Source organism: Trachypithecus francoisi, unplaced genomic scaffold (assembly GCF_009764315.1).
Source record: "Trachypithecus francoisi isolate TF-2019V2 unplaced genomic scaffold, Tfra_2.0 Lachesis_group15, whole genome shotgun sequence".
NCBI lineage: Eukaryota > Metazoa > Chordata > Mammalia > Primates > Cercopithecidae > Trachypithecus > Trachypithecus francoisi.
This window is the reverse complement of record NW_022681460.1, coordinates 107,112,629-107,118,490: the sequence shown is the minus strand read 5'-3', so window position 1 is coordinate 107,118,490 and position 5,862 is coordinate 107,112,629.

Sequence of the window (5,862 nt, the reverse complement as noted above, 5' to 3'; positions counted from 1 at the left end):
GACCAAGGGGATGATGGGAAAAAGCGAATCACCAATTAGCATGCCTCTTTATGTCCCTTATTAAAAAAAGAGAGAGAGAGAATTTTCAATGAACTTCTGTGTATCTTTGGTGTGAAGCACTTTTTTTTTTTTTTTTGAGACAGAGTCTCGCTCTGTCACTGAGGCTGGAGTGCAGTGGTGTGATCTCGGCTCACTGCAAGCTCCGCCTCCCGGGTTCACGCCATTCTCCTGCCTCAGCCTCCCGAGTAGCTGGACTACAGGCGCCTGACACCACGCCCGGCTAATTTCTTGTATTTTTTAGTAGAGACGGGGTTTCACCGTGTTAACCAGGATGGTCTCGATCTCCTAACCTGGTGATCCATCCGCCTCAGCCTCAGCCTCCCAAAGTGCTGGGATTACAGGTATGAGGCACAGCACCCAACCTGGTGTAAAGCATTTCTCATCTGAGGAACCTCCACATTCGTTGATGGGACTTACTCAAAAGGAACAGCACTCCAGGGAGGAAATTCAGGTGAAAGGAGTTTGACAACTCTCAGGATTGCCTATATATTTGTAAGACGTTGTCTTTATAGGTCAGGGGAGGGGTCTTCCAGCCCGGAAGAATCTCCCTCACAGATCATTGATGAAGCCACAAGTCCTACCTTTAGGTTTCGTTGGCCCTTTGTCAAATGGAATTGCTCTGGAAAGCACCGGCATATACATGTTCAAATGTATGTTTGCATAACACAACATCTGCCTCTTGTAAATTCATTGTTGGGCTTTACCAGATATTAACACCTAGATGTGAATGAGATCATCAGATTACTTACAACTTGGAAGACCCCATCAATAAGAGAGTACATTGGTTACATAGTTTATAGTTGCAATAAGAATACCCTATGTTTATGAGTAACATATGCCAATTACTATATCAAACACTCACATGGATTAGCTCATTTATTCCACCCAAACACCCTGTAAAATAGGTTTTATTGTCCCCATTTATAGGAGGAAGTGAACCCAGAGAGGTGAATGGCTTGTGCGCTGTCACACCAAGATTGGGAGCAAGGATTCAAACCAACCCAGTCTGACTCCAATATCCCCTATCTTAGAACCCATACTGTGCTTTTCCTATTTATCGTCTCAGTTAACTCATACAACCAATGCTGCAAAGGATGACACCTCTCATATATATTTTTTGTAAACTATAAATGCTGATGCCTAGCGAGTGAAGTGATTTACCTGAGGCTGTGGTTTCAGACCCGCCTTCACAGTAGAATTATCCAGAGCATTAAAGCAAATCCATGGCTAGCCCTATCCTTCACTAAGAGATTCTGATTTACTTGCTCTAGGTAGAGCTTAGTCACTGATATATATATATATATATATACACACACACACATACATATATATTTTTTTAAGTATTCCCAGAAGAGAGGGTTTCAAAGTCCCAGTGAAGTTTGGTGAGTTGCCCTATGGTGGTTTCAGATATTTAACACAGATCTCTTGATAGCGTGGCCTGGGAATTACCCTCCATGGTCACCTTTCACCATATTCCCTTTGGCCCTCAGCATCCTATCAATAGGGACGTACTTGTAGCAACTGCCAAGAGGACATTATCCTTCTGGGTTCCAGGCTGATAGCCCACCCATGGTTTGTAAAACATAGTCTTCTGCCATTTGACAGGTGGTTCCTGCCTATTCATTAAGTTTTAACTTAAACGTCAGTTCTTATAGTAAGGCTCCCTTGACTTTTCAACTTGAATTTGCCCCCTGTCCCCACCCTGCCTAACCTTAAGCTCATGCAACTTCCTACACTTCTGGCCATCATAGTGCTTATTATACTAGACTTCAGTGATTCTCAAAGGTATCCTACATTTGTTTATACCTCTCTAAGAAGTAGGACTGCCAGGTTTAGCAAATAAAAATAGAGGATACCCAGTTAACTTTGAATTGCAGGTAAACACAATTTTCTTTTGGTAAAAGTTGGTTCCAAGAATTGCATGGGACATACTTGGCCTTTAAATAGTTTTTGCTATCTATACAAAATTCTAATTTTACAGTATTTTACCTAGAAATCCTATAAGGAAGCCTTTCAGAATGTGAGGGAAAGTTCTTTTGAAAGCTCTGTATGTTATCCCAACCTTAAGATTGCACTAAGCTTATCCCAAAAGGATAAGACCCCATAGAACCCTGCTACTCAAAGGGTGGGCCATGAGCCACCCTATCATAACTATTCAGAAAAACGTGAAAGCAAAGATTCTTGGAGTCCATTTAGGCTTAATCAGCCAGATCCTCAGAATCTCAGGCAGGAGAGTCAGACAGTGTGTTGGTTTATTTTATGTGTTGACTTGACTGGGCTAAGAGACCCCCCAGATAGCTGATAAAACATTATTTCTAGGTGTGTCTGTGTGAGTGACTCTGGAAGACATCGACATTTGCATCGGTAGACTGAAAAATGAAGATATTCTCACCAAGGTGAGTGGGCACCATCCAATCTGCTGAGGGGTAGAATAGAACAAAAAGGTAGAGGGAGGGCAAATTTACTCTCTCCTCTTGAGCTGGGATAGCCGTCTTCTCCTGTCCTCAGACACTGGCACTTCTCGCTCTTGGAATTTTAGACTTAGGCGAGGACTAACACCATTGGCCTTACCTTCCATTCTCAGGCCTTCAGACTGAGATTAAATCATACCACCAGCTTTTCTGGTTCGCTAGCTTGCAGATGGCAGATCATGAAACTTCTTTGCCTTCATAACCACAAGTGTTAATTCCTGTAATAAACCTCCTTTATATCTTTCTCTGTATGTCCTGTTGATTATGCTTCTCTAGATAACCCTGTCTCATACAGACAGTCATCTGCGTTTAGAACTAGATAACCCTGTCTCATACAGACAGTCATCTGCGTTTAGAACTAGCAACCCATGCAACAACATGGGTGGAACTGGAGGTCATGACGTTAAGTGAAATACGCCAGGCACAGAAAGACCAACGTCACATGTTCTCACTTATTTGTGGAATCTGAAAATCAAAATGATTGAACTCATGGACATAGAGGGTAGAAGGATGTTTACCAGGGCCTGGGAAGGGTGGCGTGTGGGGTACTGGGGGAGAGGTGTGAAAGGTTAATGAGTATAAAAAAAAGAAGTTAGAAAGAATGAGTAAGACCTAATATTTGATAGCACAACAGGGTGGCTATAGTCAATAATAACTTAATTCTACGCTTTAAAATAATGAAAAGAATGTAATTGGATTATTTGTAACACAAAAGATAAATGCTTGAGGGAATGGAGACCCCCACTCTCCAAGATGTGATTATGATGCATTGCATGCCTGTATCAAAACATTTAATGTACCCCATAAATATATACACCTGCTATGTACCCTCATAGATTAAAAATAAAAACAAAATAATAAAAAAGTAGAGTAGAACTAGTAACCCAGACAATTGTAAGGAACCGGGAAGTTTGAGAATCTATGGCAAAGAAAATCACTTTGGTATGGAACTTTTGGGCTTAATTCTCAAGTGTGTAGAGGTAGAGAAAATCAAGACTTATTTCAATGTCACCTCTGTTTATTTTATCCCCCGTTTAAACTGAGAGCTTCTAAAGATCATGTTTATTTAGCTCAGGGCTCTATTCCTAGTTACTAGCATAGTGATCAGTGTATGATAGTGCTCAGTAGACATTTGCTGAATAGACACAAAGAAAACAATATGAAAGAATGCAAGTTGAATTGGCCTAAGAGTTATTTTAGCAAACAAGATTATTTCAACAAATAAGATTCATTTTGCATTTACTATGTGCCAGACACTGTTCAGGAATGAGGATACTGTTGTGAGCAAGACAGGCAAGTACCTACTCTTATTAAATCTATGTTTTATTGGAAAAATATAGGCAATAAAAGAAGTTTATTTCTCAAAGTAATAGGCACAATAAAGAAAATAAAATAGAGAATTGGTGTAAAAGTCAGATGGGTCACTACTCTAACTTCTGCTTTCATATTTTGGTGTTTAGATATCCAACCACCAGGTGCAAAAACTCTGATTAGGAACCAATTGTGGTAATCACTTTCTCCTTGGCAGTGGTTGGTTTAGAGGTGGGCAGGTAATCCAGTGCTGGCCAATGAAAGGTGGGGCAAAGTGTGTTGCTAAAGCCGGGCCTATCTGCAGAAAGTTCCTTTGCTCTTTGCATACAATACACATACGTGCAATGGCCTTTTCTTCTCATGGACTTGATTGTGTTTGCATATGATACCCAGAGTCTCACATCATTTTGTGGCCATGAACTGGGACAGCAGGACAATGTCACATAACTAGGTTCCTGATAACATCACTGAAAAGCTGAATTTACCAACTGTGGATCCGTCTACCTACATTACATGACATGCTGCATCTTCTTTATTTTCGAAGCTGGTTTGAGTTGAGTTGTCTCTGCTTGTATCAAAAGCACCCTAAATAGTGCAACGAAATAGAGGATGTTGGACTGGCAGCGAATGGAGGTGTCCAAAGACAAACTCTCTGATGTGGTGATATTTGAGTTGGATACTTAAAAATGGGAAAGCCACGGCTGGGTGCGGTGGCTCACCCCTGTAATCCCAGCACTTTGGGAGACCGAGGCGGGCAGATCACCTGAGGTTGGGAGTTCGAGACCAGTCTGACCAACGTGGAGAAACTCCGTCTCTACTAAAGATACAAAACATTAGTCAGGCGAGGTGGCACATGCCTGTAATCCCAGTTACTCGGGAGGCTGAGGCAGGAGAATCACTTAAACCCAGGAGGCGGAGGCTGCGATGAGCCAAGATCGCGCCATTGCACTCTGGCCTGGGAAGCAAGAGTAAAACTTCATCTCAAAAAAAAAAAAAAAAAAAAAATGTAAAGACTCAATCCTCCGAATATCTGAGAGCAATGAACTCAGGCAAACAGGACACCAAGTGCAAACATCCTATATTGATAATAAACATGATGTGTTCAATGACTTGAAAGAAGGCCAACTTAGGTGAGGGATGGACCAGGCTGTGTGGATCCAACAGCAGCACCATTTAAGACCCCAAAGATAAAGGCAGAGACCAGATGAAGCAGATGCCGTAGGCTTGTTAGCATCTGCCTTCCAAAGATGGCCACATCCTAATTCCAAGAACCTAAGAACCTGGTGAATATGTTACCTTAACTGGTAAAAAGGGTTTTGCTGATCTGATGACCTTTAGAAACTGGAGGTGGTGAGATGATCTTGGATTATCCCATGAACCCAATAAAGTCATAAGGGTCTCCGTAAAGGTCCTTGTAAGACATGGGAGGGTCAAATAGGAAGAGAGAAGGCAAAGTTATGAGAGCAGAGGGAGAAAAGACTATGTGATGCGAAGCCAGGAGCCAAGGAATGAAGATGTTGAAAAAAAGACAAAGAAACAAGTGGACCTCTACAGCAGCAGTCCCCAACCTTTTTGGCACCAGGGGCCAGTTTCGTGGAAGACAATTTTTCTATGAACCCAGAGTGTGGGCCAGGGGGTGGTTTTGGATGATTCAAGTGCATTACATTTATTGTGCACTGCATTTCTATTTATTACATTGTAATATATAATGAAATAATTATACAACTCACCATCATGTAGAATCAGTGTGACCCCGAGCTTGTTTTCCTACAACTAGATGGCCCCAATAATAGATCATCAGGCATTGGATTCTCATAAGGAGCATACAACCTAGTTTCCTCACACACACAGTTCACAGTAGGGTTTGCACTCCTATGAGAATTGAATGCTGCTGCTGATCTGATATGAGACAGAGCTCAGGTAGTAATGTGAGCGATGGGGAGCGGCTATACACACAGATGAAGCTTCACTGCCTCACCCACTGCTCTCCTCCTGCTGTGCCACTCAGTTCATAACTGGC